The following is a 12,231-nucleotide window of genomic DNA, read 5'->3' on the forward strand; positions in this document are numbered from 1 at the left end:
TCCGTGTATCCATCCAGATCGTCGATGTGGCCGTTCTCGTTTCCAAACTGGCTTATATCGTCACTGAGACATTCAACAAGATCCCTGTTTTCTTGCCTGCATTGATGTTCTGTTCCTAAATAAACTACCCCTAGCCATGTCCTTATGCCGGCAATTGTTCCTGAAACCCAGATATGTTCTTTACAAGATGATTTAATTCTTTGCCAATTTGTTCCCTGGTGTATAAACATACCTGCCCCTCCACCCTTTTTTTTTCGTTCTCGTTCTGTTGCACCCTTCCCAGACGTAGCCTTCTATAAACGGCGGATCTTCTAGATCCCTGAGATGAGTCTCGCAAAGAGCGTACAAACCTATTTTGTCATCCTTCAACTGCTGTTCTATCTCTAGCCATTTCGCTTTTTTTCTACCTCCTTGCATGTTTATGTAGCTGATCCTAGTGTTAAATTTCTTTTTTGTACTTTTCTTTCTCGACCTACTCTTTGCCATTTTGGGGGGCTCAGCCTCCATTATTACACTTTCTTCTGCTTCACTTTTAACTACCTCTGTGCACGGAGTCCTCGCGGACCCCGTAAAAGAGCTACAGCCCTGCCTGCCAGGCGCCAGAAGATCTCTGCTCCCACCCTTCTGTTAAAATGAATGCCATCTCGCTGAAACGCCCTACCAAAACCTGCTTTATGTACCTCCCTGTTTACCTCAACCACTTCGAAACGCTTCTCCAGGCTTAACTTTCTTATGTGCTGATTAACGGTCACCACGTCCTTTTCCATCTTTCCGTTCAATCCTAGCACCTCTGGTACTGTGCATACAACTATCTGCGTCTGCTGTGCTATCTCCCTGATCTCGTCAACTCCCGTAGCTAAACTTTCCACCATTCCTGCAGCGTCACCATTTAGGACATCGTTTAGCCCGCGACTACTATTACCATACTGCGCTCTGCGGAATTCTTCAACAGCTTATTTTTACTCTCTTTTAGCACTGCCCTCATTGTTCTCCCTGGGAAGGCTTTAACCAACACTCTCTTATCACCCCTTACACGTTCCAAGATATCTCGCTTGCACCTGTTTATGTTAGAATCTCCGGCGATAAGCACCTGGGCCTTCTCTCTCCCTCTCCGAACTGTTGGGCCCTGCTTTCGGTTATCTGTGTCCTTATCTCTGGGATTTTCATTCTTCCTTACTTTCTTTTTTTTTCCAGCGTCTTAGCTGCTTCTAAATAACTCTGACGGTTCGGATCCGCATGACCTACTTTGCTTATGCCTTCCATCCCAGTGCTGGCCCCAGCCACGTTGCCCGAATTGGAATGTTCGTCCTCGTTGGTTCCAAGGATAAAGTCTGCCCCTTTTTTTTAAATTTGAGTAAGCTATCCAAGCAGTTTCTGTTTTTCCGCTCTTAACAAACGTACTTCATTTTCTAAATCCTCCACACGAGAAACTAAACTGCCCCTTTCTTGATCAGATCTATCTAGACGCGCACTCAGTACGCAACACGGACACAAAACGTCGCTGCCTTCCGCTTCACCTACAGAGTCAAAACGCATTTCCTTGAGATTAACCTGCGCCTCACACTGATTCACTTTACCTTATTTTGATTGCACATCTTAAGCGCTCATCGACTGAACTATATCTATTACGAATTCTCAGAATATACAAATTGCTAAAAGAAGACACAAGAAACGACAAGCAAAAACGCGTTAAAAAGCAATTCTGCCAATGCCAATAGCCTAGAAAAAAATATTAATCTAAACAAGATAGCTTAATAATGAACGCCAAGAAAACCTAGCTGCCGGCACGAAAAAGCAGGCCGCTAGGACCAAGAGCTAAAAACCATTATTTAGGCTGCACCTAACCTAACTAGCTGAAAGCGGAATAAAGTTAATGAAAGAAGGAACTCATCTACTTGACGCTTCGGAAGCTCCCGCTGTCGCCAGTCCGTCCGTTTCCGGTAGCCATGTGCAATCGGAGGAGCGATGGAACGCGTCCGCACCACCCGGCCCGGCACTCGCTCCGCGTCCCTTTGCGGTGTGCTGTATATTTATGACGGGGGCTGTACATGTTTTACTTACTGACATGACTATTCTCTACCTACCGGTGACCGAGCATAACTTCCATCGATGCGCCACCCCCTTTTTTCCTTTGTTATATAATCTGTTTTCAAGATCGAAAATCAGTTGATGGTCAGCGCCCGTACATGCCTTTCTTCGTTTCTCTGTGTCCCGTATCTTGCGCTGTTCCATCACCATGCAAAACCAGCTAGCCTGCCTAATCGCTCATCTAAAGATGTATTTCAGTTATGCTTCAGCCTATTTTTGTTGTCGCAAGCGAAATTATGCGCTCGTTCTTGTACTTTCACGCTGAAAGCCATTCTATCGCAGATAAAAAGGTACACCACAGGATCCTACAAGCTGGAGTGGGTGTTGATTGTAATGAACACATGTGCCCGCTGGGAAGAACGTACAAGCGATGCCATGACTGTGTGTACACCCTCCCACGTTTTTAACCTGAACGCACGAACGTCGACTGTTCAGTCGATAAGCGCCGTACGATGGAGCACAGCGGCGAAATCAGCGATAATATGCGCGTACGCGCAATAAGCTCTCCAATGCAGCTGTCCTCTGCCAGGCTGTTCTGGGAACGGGACCTCACCTCTGCGTATTTTGAGCACCACCATCGTCATCATCCTTTTTCTTTTCCGAACGCTTCTATCAAGTTGTAAATAAGCGGTCAGGTGGTAGCGCTAGCACTAGATGGAATGCAATATCCGCCCGCTGATTATACTACATGCGCATCAGCATTTTGTTTCTTTTTGCTATGGGATTACTTCGCTTATCAATTCACACCTGCTCATATAGGAAAGCCGGTTCCACGTGGCCTTTTCTGATCTTTTTCCAGCGGCATGCAGAAAACCGAAGGAAGTGCGATGACGCACAAAAGAGCAGGTAGGGTTGGATCTGGTTCCCGTAATAGCCTGGCAGAGGACAGCTGCACCGGAGTGCTCACGGCGAGTACGCGCGTTTTCTCGCTCATTTCGCCGCGGTGTTCTCTCGTACGGCGCATATCGACTCGTCGGTCGACGCTAGTGCGTTCAGGTAAAAACGTTAGAGGGTTTACCTGCTAGGGTATACATTTTGATAGTTTCATAGCTGCAAAATATTTGTGAAAAAACGGTAGCCCACGAGAACATAAATATTGTAATGTATATAATGTACCTTTCCTAGCTGACATGCTCCGGCATAAATCATTCTGGTTGAGCTTCATAACTGGTCTGTTTTCTGTTGAGAAAGAAAACATCTGTCCAACTTCAGAATAACGGCCTGGGGGGCGAGTTGGTGCATGATGGAATTGAGCGGCGGCGCAACACGGAAACGGACACAGACAAGAAGGGGACACCACATGCGCACACTACCAACTATTTATTAAACGGAAAGGTGGCATATTTATACGTCCATCTCAAGCATCACACTCATCGCCACAGTCCGCTCCAAACCCAACACGTGAACGCCGAGCAGCACCAACAGGAAATCAGACAAGATATTTCTAACCTCAGTAGATAAACTATCAAAAACGGGAAAAAAAATTTTTATAAAACGAAAGGCAGGCCATATCTCATAGCAAATTCAGTGTGGACCGAAAACAGCAGAGTAAGACATGAGAAGCGACCAGCCCGAACCCTAACAAATAAAAATAAAACGATAAAACAATCGTAGGAAAAGCAGAGTCAAAACAGTTAAGCAAAAGCAGCCAGAATCCTAAGCCAACAACAAAAGACGATCGTAGCAAAAGCAGAGTCAAAACAAATGAAGCAAAGGCAGTAAAAAAAAAAAACAGTAACAACAACAACAACAGTAAACAACAACAAAAGACGATCATAGCAAAGGCCGAGTCAAACAAAGGAAGCAAAAGCAGTCAAAAACCTAAACCAACACCAACATTTGTAGCTCAAGGAGAGTCAAAGAAATGAAGCAAAAGCAGTCAAACACAATCGTATACCAAAGGCATAGTCAAAAAAGGGGGAGCAAAAACAGTCAGGAACCTAAAAGCAACTAAAAACGATCGTAGCAAAAGCAGAGTCAAAACAAAAGAAACAACAGCGGTCAAACCTAAAACAACAGCAACAAAGAGCACTGGTAGCAAATGCAGAATCAAACGAGCGACGAAATTAACAACCCGCCTAACTAAGCTTTACAAGGCCATTGAAAATTCCGGGCTTAAAGTCGCACAGTGCATGCTGTCACAAAAAATTATCAAGGAATGAAACTTCATTTCTACGGAGGGATACAGACGAGTCGCTAACACAAATGCTACCCTTCTTTTTGATCATGAAGGCTTCAAGAATTTCCCGTGCCACCTGATCGCGACTCCTGTCCAGAATCCTTATACCGTTAAGCATTGGCTCACAGTTGCAATCTTTGCAATGGGTAGACAAATTTAACCCGCCTCCGTTTTCTAACGATTTCTCATGTTCCCGTGCTCTGTCGTTAATACAGCGACCCGTCTGGCCTATATAGACCCCTCCACACGTCAGTGGGATTTCGTATACCACTCCGACGGCACAGGAACAGTAATGCTTGCCGTGCCTCTTTTCGCAAAGGGGTTTCTTCTTCTGCCCTATTTTCGAGCACAATCCGCTCAGCTTTTTGGGCGCGGAGAAAACGACAGGTACGTCGTACCGGCCGGCGACTTTTTTCAAGTTATGTGCCACTCGGTGAATATAGGGGACCACTTGTGGTCGCCTTGATCCCGGCTTAGCATGGGATTTCTTCTTCTTCCCTTTAATTTTTTGTAGGAGGGTCTCCGCTACGCTGCAAACAACAGAACACGGGAAACCAGCCATTCGAAGTCTTTCGATCTGATTGTTGATACTAGCCTCAGCCTTGTGAGCACAAGACTTGAGTAATGCGGACTCAAGGCAAAGCGAAGCAATCGCCCTTTTTACAGTCTTAGAGTGCTGATTCGTACGGAAGCAGTTCCTTTTTGGCACGGGGGGAATACATCCAACACACCCGCCCTTCAAGAACTTTGACATTGATATCTAAAAATTGCAAGCTGTCCTTAACTGGTAGTTCATGAGTAAATGCCAGCCCTTTTCCTTGTTGTCTGAAAACAGATAAGATACTTTCCACTTTGCTGGGGAGCGTCAATGAAGTGTTAGTTCTTTTAAGAATTACCAGGTAGTCATCAACGTATCTAAAAATTCGCAGGACTAGGTCATTGTCAAGGGAAGAAGCTAAAGCACGGTCAATAGATGATAAAAAAATATATTACACAGGGATGGGGCAACACAGGAACCTATGCAAATGCCTTTTTTCTGCAAGTACATTTCTGTGTCAAAGGAAACAAACGTATACCTGAGGTAAAATTCAAGGAGTGATCAAAAATTGTCCACACTTAGTCCAGCTGAGTTTTGAAATGTTATAACGCCATTAGATTCAATACACTCCCGTACGAATTTGAAAAGGTCGCTATGTGGAACTGAACAGAATAAATCTTCGACGTCTACAGAAAATAAGTACCCAATGGAAGACTGGTCTTTTAAAAAAGCTGTTACGTCTGCTGAATTCCTGGTGGTAAAGGGATCGTCAACTTCCAGTCCTTTCAAATGTTTCAGGAGAAATTTACTCAACTTTTGCTGCCATGAATCCCGCTCACTAACAATGGATCTAAAAGGCATGCCTGGCTTATGGGTTTTCACCGTAAAAAACACATCAAGAGACCCTTTCTTACATTCGCTGATTCCTTTGGCCAGCCTGGAGAGTTGGAGCTCATTACATAACGAGATGGCTTTCGTTTTAACTCTACAAGCTGAAATGTGGATTTAATGGTTGGCTGGAACGTCTAGCACTGGCAGTACTTCGGGCACAGCAGGGTCGAATTACCAGCCGCAGGGCACACCTTCAGCGCGAGCGAGATGGGCGCCGGAGACAAGCGATGGTGATGGCGATGCCGCAGCGTTTTTCTGTTCTTTGTCTTCTTTACATTTCCCCCGCGTGAAGAAGTCGCCATCCTGGCGACTCAGAGAGAAGAGACGACCAGAGGGTTGTAATATGGCTTGAGGCGGCTAACGTGGACAACCTCGCGGCCGCGACGGCGGTGGTCGGAAGAAGGGGTGACTGGCTCGATGACGTAGTTCACAGGGGATGTGCGTTCCAAGACGCGATAAGGTCCGTGGTATTTGGTGTCTAGTTTGTTGGTGGCAGGAACGCATAGCCAAACGAAGCTGTCGGCCAGGAACGTGGGAGCAGGGGTATCGGTATCATGCTGATTTTTGCGATAGCCTTGAGTGTTGGAGGTAAACGTGCGAGCAAGCTGACGGCATTCCTCGGCCTTCTGTGCAATATCTGACAAAGCACTGTACTCAGAGGCATCTGGATGGTATGGCAAAATTGTGTCCAGAGTACAAGATGGTTCACGGCCATATAAGAGAAAGAAGGGCGAAAACCCAGTTGTTGCTTGGGTGGCAGTGTTGTACGCGAACGTTACGAATGGCAGTACCTGGTCCCAGTTGGAGCTTCCCGATTCAGATGTAACATACATTGCGAGCATGTCCCCAAGCGTACGGTTGAAGCGCTCCGTGTGGCCGTTTGTTTGCGGGTGATACGCGGTTGTAGCCCGATGTATCGATTTGCAAGACGACAGGAGCTCTTGAACTACTTCGGAAAGAAAGACACGACCTCTGTCACTCAGTAGCTCGCGAGGGGCGCCGTGTCGAAGAATGAAGTGGTGTAGAAGAAAATGGGCTACCTCTCGGGCTGTCGCCGCGGAAAGTGCAGCAGTCTCGGCGTAACGGGTCAGGTGATCGACTGCGACGATGACCCATCGATTACCAGCGGCAGTGCATGGTAGCGGACCATAAAGGTCGATTCCCACGCGATCAAACGGGCGAGCTGGACAAGGTAAAGGCTGGAGAGGGCCAGCGGGGTGGCGAGGAATCTTGCGTTGTTGACAGGCGGTACAAGAGCGAATGTAGCGCCGTACGAAATTGTACATTCCCCGCCAGTAGTACCTCTGACGAATTCGATCATAGGTTTTGAGGACGCCGGCATGAGCGCTTTGAGGGTCAATGTGATGGTGGGCACAAACCTCGGAGCGGAGGTGGCGCGGAATGACAAGAAGCCACGTTCTGCTGTCTGAGTTGTAGTTCCTGCGGTAGAGAAGGCCGTCCCGAATGGCGAAATGGGAGGCCTGTCGGCGGAGTGCCCGAGGATGCGTAGCCGCGGAAGTAGTGCCAAGGATATCCAGCAGGTTAGAAACCCAAGGATCTTGTCGTTGCTCGAAAGGCATATCCTCAATGGTGAGTGCTGACAAGAATGCTTGAGGAGGGGACGATGAGTTAGGTGAGCGCACCGGTGATCGAGAAAGAGCGTCGGCGTCAGAGTGCTTGCGGCCAGAGCGGTACACTACACGGATGTCGTATTCCTGAAGTCTGAGAGCCCAGCGCCCGAGACGGCCAGACGGATCCTTGAGAGACGCGAGCCAGCAGAGAGCGTGATGATCTGTAACTACCTCGAAGGAGTGGCCGTATAAGTAAGGGCGGAACTTCGTTACAGCCCACACGATTGCTAAGCACTCCTTTTCGGTAACGAAGTAGTTGGACTCGGCTTTGGTGAGAGCACGGCTTGCGTAGGCGACAACGTATTCGGAGAAGCCAGGCTTGCGCTGGGCGAAGACGGCGCCGAGGCCGGCACCACTGGCATCGGTGTGAAGTTCTGTAGGTGCAGTAGGGTCGTAATGGCGAAGGATTGGTGGTGACGTCAGAACATTGCGCAGTGTCGCGAATGCATCATCGCAGGCTGGCGACCAAGAGGAGAGGTTAGGGGTGCCTTTCAAGAGCTGTGTAAGGGGGGCTATGATGGTTGCGAAATTCCGAACAACGCGACGAAAGTACGAGCAGAGGTTCACGAAGCTTCGCAGTTGTTTCAAAGTGGTCGGTTTCGGAAAGTCAGCGACGGCGCGCAGCTTCTCAGGATCAGGCAGAACGCCATCTTTACACACAACATGTCCGAGTATTGTGAGCTGGCGGGCACCAAAGCGGCACTTTTTGAGGTTCAGTTGAAGACCGGCGCGGGTTAGGCAGGTGAATACCTGGCGAAGTCGAGTCAGGTGGGTCGGGAAGTCGGTTGAAAAGACGACGATATCATCGAGGTAGCATAAACAGATGTTCCATTTCAGGCCGCGCAGTACAGTGTCCATCATTCTTTCAAATGTAGCTGGGGCGTTACAGAGTCCGAATGGCATAACATTAAATTCGTATAGTCCGTCTGGAGTAATAAAGGCGGTCTTCGGACGATCCGCCTCTGCCATGAGCACCTGCCAATACCCGGAGCGTAAATCGAGTGAGGAAAAGAATTCTGCGCCTTGCAAACAGTCTAGGGCATCGTCGATTCGTGGGAGGGGGTACGCATCCCGACGAGTGATTTTGTTGAGGCGGCGATAATCAACACAAAATCGTATGGAGCCATCCTTCTTTTTAACTAGGACCACAGGAGACGACCATGGGCTACAGGATTCTCTAATTACTCCGCGTTGCATTCATGTCATCGACTTGTTGGGCAATAACATGGCGCTCAGTCGGGGACACCCGATACGGCCGCTGATGGAGAGGTGGATGAGCGCCAGTGTCGATGAGGTGGGAAACGGTCGTCGTGCGGCCCAAGGAAGATTGCGGAATGTCGAAGGAGGCGCGGAATTGGTGTAGAAGGTCAAGAAGTTGCTCGCGGTGGCGCGGTTCTAGAGCGCTGTCCACGGAATGGTCAAAAAGGTCCCGCTGTAGCGGATCTGAAGCCACACGAGTTGGAGTCAAGGCGTCAACTTGGCAAACAGGGAATGACACATCATCAAAGGTGAACAGAAGGTCCACGGGCGCGATGCGGCCGAGGCACTCCCATTCGATCAACATAGCGGGAGACGGAAGAGGATTGGCTACCAGAAGTGTGCTAGCGCCGTTTTTCATGTCAAGGACGGCAAACGGCAGCGGTAAGTGGCGGCGGCGGCAGACAACGCTAGAGGGCACAAAGAGGACTGTCGCGGCGGTGGTAAAAGAGGCAGTGAGGGGAACCAGAACAGCGCTAACGGGTGGGATGGTTGTGTCATGTGCTACGAGGAGTTTGGTCGCAAAACGAGGACACGGCTCGTGGAGCAGGGCATCAGACGGTGCATCACTCGATTCAATGAGCTCTACTTGAGGACTGGCGCAGTCAATGGTAGCATGATGCTGGGACAGGAAATCCCAGCCGAGAATGACGTCATGAGAACATGTGGGGAGAACGACGAATTCGATGATGTACAAGGCTGCAGCAATGACGACGCGAGCAGTGCAGATAGCTGTCGGCTGTATACTGTGAGCGGATGCGGTACGAAGCGATAGTCCCTCGAGAGGCGTAGTCACCTTTCGGATGGAGCGGCAGAGTTTTTGGCTGATAACTGATACAGCGGCACCGGTGTCGACGAGCGCAAGAGTATGAACACCTTCAACGATGACAGGAATAACATTCGCGGGATTAAGACGAGGACTTTGAAATTCGGTCGGATACGCAGTTCGTGCCTCGCGAACTGCGGCGGTTAGTTTTCCGGCTGGGTAGCGGGTCGTCGGCGCATTGGCGAAATGGAGCGGCGACGTGGTGATGGCGAACGACGAGGGCGGAAGTCCGGAGGTTCAGGGGGTGCTGTTGGAGGACCCGATGGGACTGGGAACTGGGGGGGCCCAATAAGGTCGTGCAGCAAAGGCCATATTTATTCGGCGCCTGCAGTAGCGTGTAGTGTGCCCAGGGATGCCGCAGTGGTAGCAAATAGGCCTGTTGTCTGATGTGCGCCATGGAGATCGTGTCGGAAGCAAGGGGGGAGCAAAAGCTGTTGGTACCGACCGCATGGGGGGCGAAGCATAGGCATATGCTGGCTCAGGCGGTGGACGTGAAGTGACTTCGGCATACGTGCGGCGCAATACTTGAGGAGGAGCCGGCGCGAATGCTGGAGCGTAGCTCAGTGGCGCAACGCCGGACGATGAAACTGTGGGCGTGAGTAACGGCATTGAAGGTGCGACCGGAGCTGGTTGAGGAACAGGATTAGGGAGGACTTCAGATACATGCTGTTGGATTGCATGGCGAAGCTCCGGAACAAGGCCAGTTGTGGACGACTCCTTAACATAGGGCTGCAGGGACAGTTGTCGCGCGACTTCCTGGCGTACAAAAGCCTTGATGTCTTCAGAGAGGCTAGATGACTCCCTCTCCGCGGCTAGTCCAGCAAGTGATGTATGAGGCTGGCGAATCAAAGCACGCTCCCTCCGGAGCTCGTCGTAGCTTTGACAGAGGTCATAGATTTCCTTGACCGTAGTGGGGCCTTTCGCGATGAGCATGTGAAAAGCGCCGTCATCAATTCCTGTGAGGACCCAGCACCTCCACCAAGTGAAATGTGGATTTAATGGTTGGCTGGAACGTCTAGCACTGGCAGTACTTCGAGCACAGCAGGGCCGAATTACCAGTCGCAGGGCACAGCTTCAGCGCGAGCGAGATGGGCGCCGGAGACAAGCGATGATGATGGCGATGCCGCAGCGTTTTTCTGTTCTTTGTCTTCTTTACAAAGCACTGTTCTTCACCTGAACAAAGTTCTTCAAAATGGCCTGCGTCGCCTTTTGTTTGAAAAGGCCCACTGGAACAACCGCAAAACTACCTTCTTTATCAGCTTGAAGGAGTCTAAGGTAAGCACTGCTACCACTGCTTTTTGTTGCTGTTGTTTTAGGTTTGACCGCTGTTGTTTCTTTTGTTTTGACTCTGCTTTTGCTACGATCGTTTTTAGTTGCTTTTAGGTTCCTGACTGTTTTTGCTCCCCCTTTTTTGACTATGCCTTTGGTATACGATTGTGTTTGACTGCTTTTGCTTCATTTCTTTGACTCTCCTTGAGCTACAAATGTTGGTGTTGGTTTAGGTTTTTGACTGCTTTTGCTTCCTTTGTTTGACTCGGCCTTTGCTATGATCGTCTTTTGTTGTTGTTTACTGTTGTTGTTGTTGTTACTGTTTTTTTTTTTACTGCCTTTGCTTCATTTGTTTTGACTCTGCTTTTGCTACGATCGTCTTTTGTTGTTGGCTTAGGATTCTGACTGCTTTTGCTTAACTGTTTTGACTCTGCTTTTGCTACGATTGTTTTATCGTTTTATTTTTATTTGTTAGGGTTCGGGCTGGTCGCTTCTCATGTCTTACTCTGCTGTTTTCGGTCCACACTGAATTTGCTATGAGATATGGCCTGCCTTTCGTCTTATAAAATTTTTTTTTTCCCGTTTTTGATAGTTTATCTACTGAGGTTAGAAATATCTTGTCTGATTTCCTGTTGGTGCTACTCGGCGTTCACGTGTTGGGTTTGGAGCGGACTGTGGCGATGAGTGTGATGCTTGAGATGGACGTATAAATATGCCACCTTTCCGTTTAATAAATAGTTGGTAGTGTGCGCATGTGGTGTCCCCTTCTTGCCTGTGTCCGTTTCCGTGTTGCGCCGCCGTTCAAGTCCAACTTCAGATTCATGCAGGACGAATTCTTCTGGTTTGATTTCCGGGCCGGACATAGGCCGCCTTTAAATGAGCTCCATACCAGACCTGTCCGTCGGATTCGCGATCTATACACGATCGGCACGTATGGCTTGAGATCATATCGGGCATGATGCGTCCAGTTCCATTTGGCTACCGGGAATGACCGGTCGAGTATTAATTAGCTCGATACCAGAGCGATCTGTCTGATGTGAGATTCATGCCGGACATGGCTGTCCAGTTCGACCTGGCCACCGGACATGGCGTCTCCTGTGTAAGCTGCTTCTCATATTGGTTTCTCTGTTCGAGTGTTATAGCGGTCCGATATCAGCGCTTTTATACTTTGTGCATAACGTGTCACACCGGTACGCGAGTTATATCGAATAATACTGGCCTAGTAAATGTCAGTTGGCGCAATATGGGATTCTTTAGTGTGGTATTTCTTTTGCTCAAAATTTAGCTCGTTTCAGCGAACGATGTGTTGCACCAAACCCTTGATGTCGAAAGAGAAGCTGCACACGCTGAATGAAGAAATTCAAATTTACACAAACACGTCATGTCGGCTCACAAAATACATGAACACCACACCGAAATCCAACGTTTGAATAATCAGACATTGCGTCTGACAACGGATTTCTAAAGAGAAAGCTCAGCATCATTTCTCAGAAAAGGCTGACTGAAATCAAATTTCAGCAAGCGTCAAGATCTTCTCGCAAGAGAGATATCT

The sequence above is a fragment of the Amblyomma maculatum genome, chromosome 11, assembly GCF_055883805.1.
Source record: "Amblyomma maculatum isolate TAMU_Amacu chromosome 11, ASM5588380v1, whole genome shotgun sequence".
Taxonomy (NCBI): domain Eukaryota; kingdom Metazoa; phylum Arthropoda; class Arachnida; order Ixodida; family Ixodidae; genus Amblyomma; species Amblyomma maculatum.